The sequence below is a fragment of the Armigeres subalbatus genome, chromosome 3, assembly GCF_024139115.2.
Source record: "Armigeres subalbatus isolate Guangzhou_Male chromosome 3, GZ_Asu_2, whole genome shotgun sequence".
Classification (NCBI taxonomy): domain Eukaryota; kingdom Metazoa; phylum Arthropoda; class Insecta; order Diptera; family Culicidae; genus Armigeres; species Armigeres subalbatus.
In genome coordinates, this window is record NC_085141.1 from 32,585,341 (window position 1) to 32,603,559 (window position 18,219).

Sequence of the window (18,219 nt, forward strand, 5' to 3'; positions counted from 1 at the left end):
CCGAAGGTCGCGGATCACGGGCGGGTCCTTCCGGCAGTATAAACCGAAAAGTGTTGGAGCTGACGAAGGAAAACGTCAAAAGGCGGACGACGAAGACAGTGAAGAGGATGACGAGGACACCGACGAAAGTGAAAGTAGCGAAGAAGAAAATGCGAAAGACGGTGAGTCCGGTGATTTTTATACTAATTTGAGTCACCTTAAGTACCGAGAATCGTTTCAAAGTGCTGGTATTACACCACTCGATACGGAGGGTACAACACTGTCATTTTGTGATTTAGCTTTGCTGCGTCGTACATGCGTGAAAAATAAAATGACAGTTGTACGTTGCTTCCGTATCGAGTGGTGTGCCCCCGAAAACGCGAGCACTTTGAAACTTGGATTCCGTCAGGAGTAACCTTAATGTTTGTCAAATCAATATTTCCTCCGAATTCCTCCTAATAAAATAGTGCAGGTAGTTGGATGTCTATACTTTCATATGGTTGGTGTTGATCTACCACTATTTGCCTCAATTAAAGATATGGACATAGTAAAATTGTATTATATAATGTGAAAGGTCGAATAACTTCTAATATATCTCCGAAATATCACATTTTTTAGGAAAACGTGTGATTTGATGTACTTGTTTACTTTGTAGAACATGTCCACAGAAACAATAAGAAAAAAGTTTTCTTGAAAAACATGGTTTTAGATACGATTTTCTGAAATTTCATCTAACTCGCTACCGTTAAAAGATAGAGAGTTGGTATATTCTACGAAGTTGTTTGATTTCAAGCTCTATCACTTTTGTAGCAGCTCAAATTTTTGAACGAAAACGAAAAAATTTTTGGATCACCCTAACAGGCGAATTTTTAGGTCACCCTAATCTTCCAAAATATAGCTTAATTTTTAATTCTTAACTTTTAAAGGATCAATATTTTTTCATGAATTAATTTGAATAGCGCAATCAACAGAACAACATGAAAGCTATTGATTGCAGTATTCAAATTAATTCATGAAAAAAATGCTACTTAGGTCCTTTTGAAAAGTTAAGCGAGAAATTTTCTTCGAAGACACCACCTATGTAAAATCAACCGTTTGCACGCAAATAAAAAAACGAACGTTTTTGGCTTGCTGCGCCCACTGTGCGTCGTGATGATGGAAGGCGCAAAAGCGGGCGCCTTGCAATCGAGCAGGAGGAATGTCGAAAATGTGAGCCAAGACGTGTTGGGGCAACAGCAGGTCAGACAGAGAAAGGCCCAGTTGGCAGCGAGAAAGGACTGACCTAAAACTTCCAAATTCTCAGCAAGCCATTGTTTCACGCGGCCAAAGCCTCCAACGATGCCTGTGGTTACGTTAATCATGAAAACCTGATGAGCTTGCAGAAAGCGCTCGAAGGAGATGCACTCGAGATAGTGTCGGGACAACTACTTCTGCCGGCATCGATTCTTAGGGTCATCGAGAAGCTAAAACGGCACTGCGGCCGCCCAGAGCAGCTTCTACAAAGTTTGGACAAGATGGATCGTTTGGAGCCTCCATAACCAGACAACCTCCGGAGTTTTGGTCTTTTCGGAAACACGGTGGAACAGGAACAACATTGCGGACGCCTGAAGGCTGCGGATGTACGGCAACACCTTGTCAATCCACTGCTCATTATGTCGCTGGTCGCCAAGCTTCCGGATCGAGAGAAGCGTGAATTGGTTCATTACCGGAGAGGCCACGGCGAAACCACGCTGTGGATGCTGACGGATTTCCTCATGGACATATTGGTAGACGCATTCGAAGCCCAGCCGTCGCATCAGTCGATGAGAGTTTTCCCAACCGGAAAGAGCAAGACGAGGGCACCAGTCCGGCGGTTAACTCAAGCAATGAAAGGAGGCTAGGGTGGTCGGTATTGGCCATTTTTGACAAATACCGGTATTCGGTATTTGGTGGAGTCAATACCGGTAATACCGGTAGAACACCGGTTTTTGTGAAAACTTCAGGTATTAAAACAAAATCTTTTGATTGTGACTTTTGGAGGAAAACAATATTTGTTGACAAACTTCAAATGTTAAAATCATTGCTGTTGAGTTGGGCAAAGCGAAACTTATAGACATAACATTGACGTTGACGAATGGTTCCAAGACGTCGAAAATCAGTGTCAAGTACTTGCCCTAATACTTCAGATTCGTATTAGGAGAATTCTTTACGGATTGCATGCTGGGATCCTGACGTCAACGTATTTGCCACCGGTAGCGCAAGTGTTTTGCTCTGCTACAGTCCCTTCACAAGTTGTTCTTCAACCAATAAACCAGAAAAATTATTTATAGAGGCATCTTCCTCGTGATCGTCAGGTATGGTCTTTGTCTCAGTTCGATCGCATCTGGAATGATTAAATGCTCCAAGATTCCGTCCGCTTGTAGGAATATAGCCATAGATCAGTGAAAGCGTGCTGGGCCCATAACCCTAGGAATATACATACAGATCAAATAAGAACACGTCTATCTTGTACGATGTTCAGATAGTGAATGAAAAAACAATTATTTATTTGCTATACATAGTAACAGTTTGGTAATCATGGCATGCTTGTGAATCCTGTATCGTCGCTGACTCCTACACCGCTTGCTTAATCAAAGTAGCTCTGGATGTCTTGAAGAAAATGCCAAAATCGTTTCTTATCAATTGCTCCATGGCAGAATTATCCAAAAAGGCAAAAAGATCGGCGTATTCTGATCATATTTGTTGGATTCATTCCTCAAAAGCATCGAATAAGTGGCGGAAGTTTCTGTGGCTTGATTTGATAATAAATTATTCCAACAAAAATAGGAGCGCTACGTCGGCTTCATATAGAGTACAGAACTCACAGCAGAGTAATTCCACAGCAGCTTGAACAGGTTCAAGGATTTGAATTATTTCACCAACCGCCCAACAATCATCACTGAAGTTGAATTTGGATTAAGTTTCAACTTTAAATCCGTATGAAAAGATAACATGCTATTCCAGCGTGCCTTCATCAGCCACTAATTCAAATTCTTTTCCGAATTATGAATGGGCTATTTTTGCGGAAAGTAGTTTTTATAAGTGATATCTCGGAAAGAACTACTACGTCACGTACATTTTTCACAATTTCATGTATTGTGGGAAAATTCTCGACGATGTCAACAATGTTCAATGTTCATTGAAGAAAAAAGTCATTTGCAATTTAGCAGAGACTAAGAGAATGAAACAATACGTATGATTAATGACGATGATGATCGATTTTTGTTGTAGCGTGAACGTCGTCAATGATGCTTACTTGGGCAAAGTTGATTTTTTATACGATTAGTATTTACTGCTTGTAACCGAATATTTGTCCCATCTATGTTGGATTTCCTATTTATATTATTTTATATTTTTATTTGAAATGTCGAAAATACCGGTATTTCCCGTCTCTGATACCGGTATTTTCGGTACCCCAAATTGGTCGGTAATACCGGTATTACCGGTTTCGGTACTGCCAGTTAGACCACCCTAAAGGAGGCTCAAACCGGGCCAACACTGCCGAGCCACCGAACATCGTCTGCGGCACTGCGCAGAGTTCAGGAAGCTGTGGTATGCTGAGCGGCTGAAGTGAATTGGTGAATCGAAAAGGCTGTACCACGTCTGCCTCAACGAACACAAAGGGCAGTGCAACTAACATCCGCCTGACATTGGCGAATGCAGGGCGTTCCACAATGTGGTCGGGTTGAGTGCGCACATAAGAACAAACTGCACGGTCATGTCCCGGATTGTTCCAGTCCAGCTGCACTGCGCAGGGAAATCGGCAACAGTATTGGCATTCCTAGACAAAGGTGCTTCAGTCATGTTGGTGGAGAAAAAGATCTCTGATCGCCTGCATGTTTAAAATCAATAACACAGAGATATGTTTTCACACAAAACGGACCTAATGCAGAACAACACCTAGATGAGCGACACCCGAATAAAAAAGTCCAATAGAATTACAATAGAAATTATTGTAACAATACGATAAATTTAATTGTATATAATAAACTCTATTGTTCCTCACATAGAATAACAATGAAGAATGTTGTTTTCACAAAATCCTATTGTAAATGGCAATTTTACAGAAAATAGGGTGGTTAGTTAACAAATAATAAAAAATCGTTTTTCTCGAATAAATGTTTGCATTACAATAGAATTTATTGTTATTCTATTGTCAACTTTTTCCTGTCAATAGATTTTATTGTACGTTTATTGGAACAACAATAAGGCAATTTAATTGGTTCAATAGAGGAACAATATCATTGAATGTTCATCAATAAAATGTATTGTAATTTTATGATATTTTAATGTAATTCTATTGATTATTCGGCAGTTCATTACCACAAAAATAGCTCGTGTGGTTTTATTGAAGCTTGGATTCCAATATTTTCAACAGTATTTGGTTCCTCGTGAAACAAGGAATCTGGACAAATGTTTACATGTTGAAAAGGACCGTTATCACGATCGTACGAGGTTTTCTGGTGCCTGTGTAGCTGTCGCTCATCTAGGTGTTGTTCTGCATTAGGTCCGTTTTGTGTGAAGCAAACACATCTCTGATTTTAACATCATTCATTGATTTTAAGCGTGTGGGCGCAGTCCGAGTACGAGCGCGGCTGACCATCAAATGTGAAACTCTTATGAATGACAAGTGAGCTTTTCTCTAAGGTGTTGTACTTTTTGCAACGGAGTAAGTCCCGGAAGGTTAATCTTACTTCTAGATGAAATTCAAAATGTAGTTTGAATGTAAACTTTTGCATATTTTTCCTTAGTAAAAGAGGGGCGCCAAAAAAAAATTTCGCCTATGGCGCCGGCAAGACACGCAACGGCTCTGGTGTGGCAATCCACTGCCTTGCCAGCGCAATTTCGGCAACAACAAAAACAAATAAAAGATTTTTTTTAAAATAGATTTTACGTAAAATAAATCAAAACAAGGCACGCTACATTTTTAAATGAAAAGTCCTAATTGGAAAACGCATTATCAGTAAGAAAAGAAAAAATGTTTGCCCTTTTGTTCCCAAAGGGGGGGGGGGGGTAACTTCTGGAAAAGTTCCCGTGGGCGTATTTGCTTAAATAATTTCTTGAGAATGTCGGGTGGATTTTAGGAGAAACTTCTGAAGATGCTTTTGGACAGATTTTCGGAGAAGTTTTTGCAGCAATTACTGTAGGAATAGCTAGACTAGAATTAATCTTAAAGAAACTCTTTTAGGAATGTCCAGACCAAGACATGTTCCCAAATGAACTTCTAAAGAATTGTTGAACTATTTTAAAGGTAAAATCTGAAGGAATTTCTGAAGCAATTTCAGAAGCAATTTCCGGTAGAATTCTCGGGAGCTGGATTGGAAGTGAGTTCAGACGAATTCAATGTGAATGTCGAAAGAATTTGAAAAATAATTTCAATAGCACGAAATAGTTTATGGAAAGTTCTTGTATCTGTGATAAACATTTAATGAAATTCGAATGTGAATTTCTAAAGTAACTCCTAGTGGAAATTCTGGCGAAACTACTAAAACATTTCCCGGAGGAAATTCCGGAGCAATTTTAGAGGAAATTCCTGGATAAACCTTGGAGGAATTCTTGGACAAACTTCTGGAAAAAATGTTAGATTCACTTCTGGACGAACTTTCGGAGGAATTTATGAAAAAAGCTCCGGAGAGAATTACTCCTGGAGTAACTTTTGAGGATTCCTAGAGGAACTTCCGGAAGAATTCATGGAGGAATTTGCGGAGTGATTCCTGGAGAAATTCCAGGAGGAATTATTGAAGAACCTTCCGAAGAAATCTGGATAATTTTTTATGCATAAAATTAGCCCATGCCGACCCACGCCGCCGCCGATTATCAACTAGCAGAAAAAAAAACACAATTGGCGCTTAGGTCTAGAATCGAATGCTGTGCTGTGGAGTGTGGGTTTGATTCTCGCTTTAGAAAGAAGAAAACATTTCGTGAAGCGGAAAATTCTACACTGGTCCACTAGACGTTGTGTAAATATCCTGTCCGTGGTCTAATGCTACGACTTATGTAGTCAATATGTACATCCTCTGGTCGATCGGTGATCCTGTCTTTTAAATATTTGGTGGATTGAACCGTCGGGTTACAGGTCTTTGCCATAACCAATTTAGATCTCAGCATTTTTTTGCAGAAAAATACAACCAGCGGTATTTTCTTTCGCCAAAATTCTGTAATATTAATTTGAACGGTGAATATTTAACCGGATTTTGGGGAAGTTTATATTTGATAGCCTTTCTCGTAGTTTTAGTAAAGATTAACAAAATCTCGACCAAACTGTTTCTTGGTCTCGTCGGGAATCTTAAATGTTGGATTTTTATAATAATAGAAAAAAGTATTGCATTCAAAATGTGTTTAGAAAACAAATTGCTTCAAGAGGCAATGATAGGAATTAGATCTCAAGCGAAAAAAACGACATTAATCCTATCTAAGTTTGTATTCAGCATAAACAAATGGATAGAGTTATTCGTTTTAACAATTGTACCATGCATTATCCTAATCTACGCTCGTTAGTATGCAACAAAATCCATAGATAAATCACATCTCTGTTCACGTAATCCGTTTTTGCAACCACACCTCCGTAAACACCACTTCACAAACCTGTTGCCCTATCCCAACAGTGTTTTAGTTTTATCTCATTCGCTAATGGCGTTTTAGCACCAATCTTCTCTTTCACCAATCCACGATTAACACTTTGCTGTCAGTTTTCTTTCGCCTTCCAGAGTCGTCGTGTTATCAAACATTTGTTTTTTCACACTTGTTGTCGACTTGGTCGTCCCCAACTGCCCCAGTCAGGCTCCGGTAGGACCAACCGAAAAAAAAAAACAACGCGACGAAACTTTTACTTTCATCCACCAGCCGCAGAGATGTAATGAGCGCGCGAGCGGTCGTCGATGTTTACTTGCACTATTACCTCACTTGCTCAGACAAATATGAACCACAAACAGACCGAAGACGTCGATAACCCAATGGATGGTCTTGCGGCGTGGAGAGATCCCAATTGCCGAAATATGATGTAAACTTAGCGAAAGGCCTCCCCGCACTCCGTTCCGACTGCTCCAATAATTTGACCGAATCACCGGCCCCAGGAAACAGGGGAAAGAAGTTGAGCTCGATATGCACTATAAAGCCATTAAACTGGAAAACCAATTTTCCTTTATGGATCCACCAAACTTACACCAACCGACAAATCGCCACCAGTAATCGAGAGACCGTTCCTAGGGGGAAGAGGCGGAGAAAAAAGCGCGTCTGAAACCGGCCGCAGCGTGATCGAAACTGAAAGTTGTTTGCGCATAAGCAAATAAGCTCCGAGTACGAGTATCCCGTGCGGGTGCGCGCCTTGCCCGGTCTGCTGTTTCTGCTGCTGACTGCTGGCTGCTGTTACGATCGAACGATCTAGTGCAGAGGTTTTCAAATCGATGGAGTGACGTTCGGTTGAATGGTTCCACAGTTCTATGCTTTTACACCCGTAATCACTTATCAGTTTCAGCTTTCCTGGATTTGTTTCTCCCATTCGGTACACTAAATTTCGCTTTATATAGCACTTCATAAAATTAAAACAGTGATCAGATTTACTTTATCTTACCTTTTGTTTCATCTCCATTTTCCTTACTTGCTTTCTCCCCTTTCTACCCTTTCTACACCTAATAAAGAAGACGATCTTGGTAGTCATATGGCTATCGTTTCTGCCTATCAAATTGGCAGCACGTTCTACAAGACGAACCTCTTGTCCACCTAGCTCAAAAATTCCAAGAAAATTCCGCATGAGCTCGTGGCAAGTGCAAAGGTATATTCGGCTTGCAGTGGACGAGTGATTACATCATCTTTTCCTCCCCTTCCCTACAATGACTCGCACTCTGACGTGGCAGGCGCCAGTGTGACCTAACAAATGAAAGATCACCCGTACTTGTACATTAGGGTGCGGCTTATTTTTCGAATGTTTCCGAAACCTGGAACTCGCTTAAACGATTTTGCCAAAAAAAGAGTAGCCTCAGAATTTCAGGCCAAAATATTGAATTTTAGAGGTCGCGCAAAGGCCTTTAAGGTGATTTTTTGACCATCAAGTTTAAACTTTCATAAAAATAATCTTAACTTTGCCAATTTTAATGCGATTTACAATCTATTGTAATTAATCTCTTCAGTAATAATGAAAACTTTGGAACATCATATTCCTTGAAATCAGCTCCAAATGTTTTGATAAAAATTCTTCTTTTTAAGGAAAATTAGTTTTACAAACGCTCTAACTTTGTCAAATATCAGCCTAATCCGGATATTTTTATATGAAATCAAAGAGAAATTTGTATTCTAATTTTTCTTAGAATAAACTGAGTGTTTCTAAAAACATTATTCGGCAATGTTTTAAACCAAATACAGGCATTCCTTGATAGAACGTATACCTGCGTTATGTTAGTGTACGTACTATCGAAGCGTACGTACTATAAAAAAATCGAAGCAAAAACAAATTCCGAACCAAAACTTTTTTTTTTGCTTTTTTGTTTATTTAGCAGTAGAAGAATGTTTATAAAACCATCAGGAAACCAAAATTTCGATAGAAGGCTCTGTATTCCAAGCATATTTATATTTGATGTAGTGCCCAACTGACCAATAGGACCCGAATTTTCTTGAAATGGTGCCTACATGTAGCATTGATCAAAACCATCCATTTTGTAAATGTGAGGCTTTTTGTTTTACGAAATATTGTATTTTAATGCTTTGGAACATCCGTACATGACGTAACATTTTTAGAAGTTCCATTTATAAGAGTAATATCTTAAAAATGACATCGTACATAATCATGCATGTTATTACACAACGCGACGATTGGGGATAGTTAAAAGATCACTACATTTTACATAAACGTATTTTACGAATTTCCCCTATAAATTTTATGGGAATTAAAAGCTTCAAGGTAGCCCTGAACTGTCACTGTCGTTGCGACTCTATTGGCTCCATTGACGCTTTCTTACTAAAGCAACAAACTGTCAGCTATAGCAACAGTCGCATCGCGTAGGTTTGGAGGAACTTTTATCATGATAACACTAAGATGAGTACCTATACAAAAAACTAGAAAACTGATTTCGAAGATGTCAAAAAGGATTTTTCATAGTTATATGTCAAGTCTCATCCGATCTATAGCTCGTCGAATTGATGTAATGTCTGTCGATAAAGTCTTTACATCCAAATCATTGGATGGCGATCTAATCAAAACTGGAATGTGGAGCTCATCTTTGATCAAAAAGTGCGACGTGGGAAAATGTCTTTGGCAACATGGCCACTAGATCCCTTTATATTCAACATATTCTCGGTCAAACGTAAATATAGTTTTTCTGAAAATGTGGAAATCGTTCGTCAGGAAGCTAAAGAATAGCTTCTAGAACGGCCTCTGAAATTGCTAAACTACAATGTCTTCCTTATTGCAGTCTGAAAGAATTTCTTAATTTTATTTGAAATTTGCTTGAAAATTCAAAAATATTTTTCTCTGTAAACTAATTATGAACATCATATGAAAAAACTTCTTATTTTAGACTCTCTCCTAAAACTGTTTCAGATACTCTTCCAGGTGTCCCTATAAGAATTTCTCTAGGAAATCCATCGAGAATTTATGCAAAAAATCCTCCTGGGACTCAAACTAAGAACTCTATCGCGATTTTCTTCAGGAATTACTTTAGGAAATTTTCCAGGAAATCCTTTAGGAATTCCTTCGGCGTTCTCAAAAATTCCTTACCAAATTCTTCCTGAAATGGAACTTCCCGGAGTAATTGTTGGAGAAATTCTGCAGAATATCTTGAGTACTTTGGGAACTCTGAAACCAACTCCAGAAAATTCTTCAAGAAATTTCGGGGAAATATAAAGGATTTCGAGGAGTTCTTGAGATAATTTCGGGAAATTCTTAATGGATGTTTTGGGAAAATCCATGAAAGAGATATTGGAAGAAACATTGGGAGAGTTTTTAGAAGAATTTCCTGGGTTATTGTTTTTGAATATTGCTGCGAATTGTTATTTTTGGGAAATGCTGGAGGGCTTTATAGGTGTATTTTTGTAGGAGTTTTAGGCGAAGTACCCCCAGAAACCTTAAGATTTTCGGCAGAATTTTCCGGGAAAATTCCTAAAATCATTTTCAGAGGAATTTCAAGGGAAATTTTAGGAGGTACTCCGAAACAGTTTTGACGAAATTTTAGGAAGAATATGTGGAGAAATAGGCAGATGTATTTACAGACGAATTTATCAAGAAATTTCCGAGAGAATTCAAGAAAAATTACTGAATAATTTTTAGGAGAGCTTCACATCGAGGGCTTCCCAACACTGAAGAAATTCAAAGAAAATAGCTGAAGGGGAATTTTGGATATATTTGAACGAATTAACGGAGAAATACTTAATACTTAATAATTTAAGACGGATGTTCGGAGGAATTTTTGAAAGAATTCACGGAAATTTTTTTGGAGAAATTTAACTATTGCACTTCTATGAGTCCTAGTAAAATTTTTGAGGAAATTTCCGGAGAAATGGTTAGGAACTTCTGGAGGAATTCCTGGAGGAACTTCCGGAAGAATTCCAGGAGGAACTTCCGGAGGACTTCTGGAGGAACTACGAGAATTTCGGAAACTGGGAGAACTCCGAGGAACTCCTGGAGGAACTTTCGGACGAATTTCGAGGAACTGCAGGAATTTCTGAAGAAACTTCGGAGGAACTCCTAGAGGAACTTTCGAGAAACTCCTAGGAATTTAGGAATTTCAAGGGTCATCGAGGAATTTTCGGAGAAATTCCTGGAAGAACTTCCGGAGGAATATCATAAGGAACCTGCGCAGGAATTGCGGAGGAACTCCTCGAGGAACATGCAGAGGAGTTCCTTGAGGAACTTCCTGGAGGAACTTACGAAAAAATTCCTGGAGGAGCTTACGGATGAATTCCTGGAAACACATGCGAAGGAACTCCTGGAGAAACTTACGGAGGAATACCTCGAGGAATTTCCGGAGGAACTATTGGAGGAATTCCTAGAGGAATTTTAGATAAATTCAAAAAAAACTTCTAATGCTCGAAATTAATTCACGCTGCCGCCAATAATCAGCTAAATGATCCAGGAAATCTAGGGATGAATTTTTTGAAGAAGTTTCTCTAGTGGAATCTAGGAATGAATTTATGAAGGAATAGACCATAACTATTATATCAAATAAATAAGTAACTGAAAAAATAACAAAATGAATAAACTAAAAATTTGTTTGAATAGCTAAACCCAAATAAACTCATCCTCATTTTAGCAACACTGTTAATTTTTTTTCTCAATAAAAATTTTGTTATTGACAAGTGCATAGATTGAAACTAAACTTATTGTAAAAACTGAATATGTAATCAGCTCAAAATAAACGTATAATTTGTGTTACGTAAAACTGCCATACATTTATGACACGCTGCTTTTTTAAAGTTTTTCTTAACTAAATTCGTTATTACAATGGTGTAAATCAGATGTAAAACTATTACGTAGCATATGAAGGACCCCATACATGTGCTATGATCAAAACATATTCAAATTTTAACTAATCGATTTTACGTTTGGATACGAACGATACAGAAAATTGAGTGAAAAAAAAATTTTTTTTTGTTTTGCGTACTATCGAGGTAAAATGTACGTACAATCGAGAGTACGTATCGAGTATGCACTATCGAGGGTAGTATATCGAGGTATGCCTGTACTGCAAACCATTTTTTCTATTGAACAAGGAAGCTTTATAATAGTAGGCCATAATTTTATTATTTCGAATATAACAGTTTCTTTTCATATGGAATTATATCGAGGATACAGAGACACAGCATCGAGCACATCCGTAAGTATGCTATACAGATGTGCTGACTTCGGTTAGCGCAGAACTGATTAAGTACAGTAAATTGTTTGCCATAAAAAGTGTTTAAGCACACGAATTCCAGGTTTCGGAAACAGTCGAAAAATAAACCGCACCCTATTGTACATTGAAGATGAGTGCTAGTCGCAACCAAACATCTGTTGGTTCTCTGTTCAAGAACAACTGATCTGATCGTACTGGAGTAGCAACTACTGGCAGTCAATCAAGCTCAAGCTCAAAAATTTGCAAGTGTCGGTCTTCCACTTTCATTAGTCGTTTGAGTACACGCGACTTCTGCGTAGAACTTGACAAAGCAACAAGGAAAACAACGTGATGAACATCTTACGTCACTTCTGTACACCCTTTCTTGATTTATAATTACCTTTTATTCGATTTTTCCTTCGTTTTCATAGCTAGTTATTCCCCTGTTCATAGGGTTTCATCCATCATTTACCTAGACATTAACTTGTAAAACCTTTTATAACCACTTGAATATTATTTCACTACGTGTTTTTTTCGTTTTGCAAAATCAAAAACTAAATCTGATCAATTTATTCAAAATCTGATTTCCGAACGTAAGAGATGAGCAAGTCCGGCAAGTTCTCTTAATAAAGAGAAAAAATCCGAACAAGTTAGGGATTATAGTGTTAGTCTCACAATCAATAGAACGGCCACTAAATGAATGACCGTTGATGTCATGCTCGAAGAGATTTTCTTTGGTATTACGTCCGTTTGTCTATGAAATGAATATTATTTCGAAGTATAAAATATTCATCAAATAAAGATTATAAGTCAATAAATGAAGCAAATAATATAAATGAACTTGATTATCAAAACTTTCAGCCAGTCTCTCATCTCCCAGCGAAGAAAATATTTCGATTATGGAAAAAAAAAACTTTTTATTTTAGTATTTTTTTTTACATCACTACAAACCAAAATACCTATATCCCGCTTTTTGATTGATGATATGTTGGGACAAAATTAGTTCAGAATACACCCGGTTCTTTTTTTACACGGGTGGGTTTTAGTTGATTACGACCTTCATCGTTGATGAAACTATGAGTTAACCCCATGAAAAAATTCACAAAAATCAAAGAAAATTCAGGTGGTATTCAAAAAGCTGTGAAAAATCAGGTTAACCGGGAAATTAGGAATACCAACCGTGTAAAAAAAATATTGGGTGTATTCGAAAATTACCTAAATTCAATTCATTTTATATTTCCAAATTATTTAGCTCATTTAGTTTTTTTTAGTTTAGCTTTCGATCATTTAGTAATCTGTGCTTCAATAACTGCATTTCAAAACGTGTTTCGTGGTGGACTTCTAGAGCGAAGGATTCTCTTCAACTCTGCTCAATAATCAAGGCCGGTGAACCGAAGGTTATTAGGCCGGAATCCATTAGATCGAATGGTCATTAGGCCGAACGGTTCTAAAGTTGAACGGTCATTGGGCCGAATGAGAAGTAAGAACTGAATAGCATAGTTAGAAGTGGGATGTGAGAAGTGAGTATCCCTGAGAGATGCTGAAGAGAACTGTGAGAATTGTGAAGTAAGTAGCGAAAAGTCGACGTGCAGCATTCTGTAATTACTTGCCCGATAGCTTCTGCAAACTATGGAAGGTTGCACTTGTCTCGACCGGAGCAAAGCGCAATACGAGCGCATGATCTACTGATTATCAAATAGATATTTTTTCTCAAGTGATAAGTGGGAAGTAAGAAGTGAAAAGTAAAAAGTAAGAAGGGAGAAGTGAGGAATGAAAAATGAGTAATAAGAAGGACCGAGTAGCGGGAAGTGATAAGTTAGAAGTGAGGATACATGAGAAGTGAGAAATAAGAAACGAGAAGTGAGTAGTTAGCAAAAAGAAGTAAGAAGGGAGAAGTGAGTATGTAGTGAAAAGTGGTATGTTCAAAGTGAAAAGTGAAAAGAGAGAAGTGAGAAATGAGAAATGAGAAATGAGAAACGAGAAATGAGAAATGAGAAATGAGAAATTAAAAGTGAAAAGTGAGTAGTGAGAAACGATATGTGAGAAGTGAAAAGTAAGAAATAAGAAAAGAGATGTGGGAAAGGAAGAACGGCAAAATGAAAATGAGGAATGAAGAAATAAAAAGCTAGGAGGAATAAAGAAGAATGAAAAAAGAAAGAAAATGAAAAAAAGGCAGAACAAAGAGGAAGAAGGTGAAGGAAGAAGTAGGATAGAAGAACGAAGTATAAAGAAGGTAATAGGTAAAAACAAGTAGGAGTAAAGAAGCAAAACGGAGGAATATGGAAGGAAGGAAGTAGGAAAAAGAAAGAAAAAAGAAGTAAGAAGTTCTTCTTAGAAGTGAAGAACATGAGGCGTTTTTTTTAGTACCCGTAGCCTCCGAGCTATAAACAGGTTCGGGACAACTGATAAGCGCAGGCTAGATGGTCCGGGCTGTAATATGGGCTTCGAAGCCGTTTCTTGCAATTAGTGTACGATACGGAGAACAGTCGTTTTTAAAATCAAACTTTTCTCCGAGCTGGTAAGACGTACCTTGAGGAGATTTTTAGATGAGGCTCGAATGGGCTGGTTTTGGTTTTACAAACTGGATTGGAATGATAAGATATTTCTTCCGACCAGGCATTTAAAAAATAAGTTCAGGAGTAAAATCAGCTAAATTCATGTCAAGTTGATTACCATCTAATCGATGAAGTTTCTACACCGTTGTAATTTGCGTACGTTGATCTAAAGTTCAAAGATCTTCATCACTTACCAATGGGAGACATCTGAGCGAAGAAAATCATTTGGTAACCTAACAATGATTCGCTTGCCACTTAAGTGGTGGAATTAAATGGGATTGTACAAACTCGTCTTATGGCAAGTGAAGACATTCCACTAAAAAGCTCAACATAATTTTCTTAACTAGCAATGATTGTTGTTACCACTAGAAAAAATAAGAAAGCAGAATACCTGATGTATGTTGTCGTTTTAAAGCTATGTCCATTTAGAATCCGGAATAATAAAATCATCTGTATCACGGTAACGGATTGACATACAAAGAAGGTTAATACATCAAAACAAGGGTAATTCACTGTACTTGAAAAAATATTGAGACCAATAATTTATTCTTGTTTCTAGTAAAAATTCGCACCTTCTCTTTATTCATTCTCATCAAAGTTGCACACCTCCGAGTCAACTTCCTGGTACATTGTTCCACATTTTGGTCATCTGAGTCGCGTCCGAGCTGTTTTCCACTTTTTCACTTTCTTAAGCTTCCGCTTCATTAGCCCAAATTCTCGATGGGCCGGAGCCAGGCAGTTACGTGGATTTATGTTATCGATGAAATCTTCATTATTATCGCGGTACCATTGGAACTTCGGCTGTAGTGGCAACTCGCCAAATCTGCAAAACTTCACGGGACCTTTATGGAAGGCTGACACGGTTTTGAGACATTCCTCCTTGTACAGCTTCGAGTCCATCGTCTTATTCGTCACAAACACTAGGTCTTTGCCCACATTTGCATATCCCTTGCACAAATCATCCGTTTTTTTGGTAGTTTATCCAAAATGAAACTTAAACTTCGCAGGAACTACTCCTCGTGCCGTCACCAGTAGAATTTTTTTAGAAGCTGTCCGAAATCCATTTTGACGTAGGTTCCATCGTCGATGAGCAGGATTATCAACGTGGTGTGCAGACTTTTTCTCCTTTCGGCTTCCATCGGAAATTTTGACACGCTGCACGAAACTTCGTGAAATTTATACCACAGCAAGTCTAGGTAGACAAACCGCTGTAAAAGGATTCTTGCAGCGGTCACTTTCCGTGCCGCTGCAATACAATAAATGATTCCGGATTATAAATGGCTTTAGTTTTATTCTACCGTGTGGGACCGAAATCCGTCCACCCAAATGAGATATCAGTAAATTAAAGGGGGCTCAAGGTAATTCATTTAGAAATAATTTATCTTATCCTGTTCAGATACTTGACAGTAAGCTTTCCGGGCATTGAAATGGAAAGTAGGCTTTGAAATTAAAACAACGAAAATAAAAAACAAATTGCCGCCCACCAAACTCGTTCACTCACTCATGTTAGAATTAAATCAATGCTCGTCCGCGTCACTCACGCTTTCAATGCCTGCTTCCGACCACCTTCATTCGTTGCAAGTTTGGAAATAGTCATTTCAAAGCACACAAAGATCAAGTCACTGATGTGCTTTCCACGAAGAGCGAAATTGGGCACTTTAAAATCGAAAGAAATGATGTTGGATGCATGTTTATCATTTATCTCTTAAAGAGTTCGATGAGTATTGCTCGTTTACACCATTATCAGTGAATGGCGCATACGTCACCCAGAATGTGGGTACCAAAACCAAAAGTTTGAAAACCAAGAAAGCAAGATTGCCAATGTACCGCATTTAAGTCCTTTGGGAGAAAAAATAAAAAATATGCAACATAATAAGGCCGTTACAAATATTTCATTACCATTTTGTCCTACTGTCCTCCGAAAGGTCAAGGGGGGAAAAATAAAAACTCCTCAAATTTGTTAAAGAATGTTTTGAAAATCCTCAAAATTATTGGAATTTTATTTTGTTGCTCCCTCAAAATATTATTTTTTGGCAAAAAAAACAGAGGGGGGAGGGAGACAAAATAGGTTTTAAATATTAGTATCGGCCTAAATCATACATGCAAATAGTAAATAATTTGTTAACCTCTGTCTGAACTGGCGCAAGTTACGAGCTGCAGCATCGACGGGGCACGCGTTGCACAATCTCGAGTAACAACCGGGCGCGATCATATTTTTGTGTTCTTTCTTTTCGGCAATTAAATAACTTCTTTACCACGAATTAATGAACAAAAAATCCACCGCTTTTCTGTTTTCAGCTCCCGAGAAATGCATTCGAAACAGTCACACTACTACATAACATGATGGGTGATTTCACGAGCAACGTTGGTACACACTCCTGGCAGGATCGCCAAATGTGCAATTCAACATCGCTCATAACAATCACCCATCATATTTTGCATTGCTTACACTCGCGACTCACTAGGATTGACCGCCCGTAAAAGTGTATCTCGTATGATGGCTGCTGTCATCTGTCATCTGACTGAGGAGCAGAGGTATATTAGGCTTGTTCATGTTTATAGGCCTGTCCAATGCCACACAGATGCCATCATAACGTAAAAATTATAAAGAAGGGGGCCTTAACATGAACCCTGGGGGAGACCCATGTAACTAATTCTAGAAATTGTTGAGTTTTCATGAGAAAAGCACATATGTTTCTCAGACAACAAGTTGTACAAATAGTTGTTTAATATTGGCGAAAGTCCATACTCGTGGAGTTTATCTGAAAGGACGTCAACACAAACTTAGTCAAAAGCTGTCCAAGAAATCTGAGCCCATTTGTTCTTTTTGAGAATAGGCCAGATGGATTTCTGTACCGTATGAGTTGAAATCTCCTAGGATCAACCGCGGTTCCGGCATAGTTGGGCAAATGAAGGATTTTTATTTGAAGTAAGCCATGTTTCACTAAGAGCAAATGCATCACAACACGAAGTATGGACTAAATATTCAAAAGCAGCTAAATTTTTTATGATGCTCCTTCACTGAACCAAAACATCATCCCAGTAGCGTCTTACAACTGATTCGCTCACGCTTTTTAACGATAGTCAGACGATTTTTGGATTTGTATTTGTATTTATTGATTACATTCAACTGACCGTAGAGGTCTAATTGAACTACTTAAGGCTAGACATGACATAACAGATGGTAAACAAAACACGTAACCATAACTGCACATTAAAGGAAGATTTCAATCTAAAGCAAGCTAATTACAAAATAAATAGGTACAAACATTATTCCTCTTAATTTCAACAAATCGCAATTTAAATTCGATAAACAACCTTGAACTATGACCTAACAAACAATCAATTACACATCATTACGGTTTCCACGTTACATTCAAGTCACCAGTGTTGTCCTACACTCAAGGCAAAAAAATCTGCTCTTTGATTTTACTCCATCTAAACGATTTTATAGTCTCAACTAAGTATGTTCAACTAATAGAAGGATATTTGGATTTTCTAAATGTCATGGCAAACTGTCAAAAAACTGCCCTCCAGAGCCACAGGAGCACGCGCGCTGAAAAAACACTCCAGTGAAAACACTCCAGTGTATTTTCAGTGCGCGCGCTCCTGTGGCTCTGGAAATGACAGTTTATGACATTTAGAAAATTCAAATATCCCTCTATTGGTTGAACTTACTTAGTTGGGACTAAAAAATCGTTTAGATGGAGTAAAATCAAAGAGCAGATTTTTTTTGCCCTGAGTGTAGGACAACACTGCAAGTCACATATGAATTCCCTAAATTTTATTTAGTTTGGCCATATCGAGTCTTTTAATGCTAGCGGTTTTAATTTTACGTCTAATTCAATTTTGAATTAAATGTATTC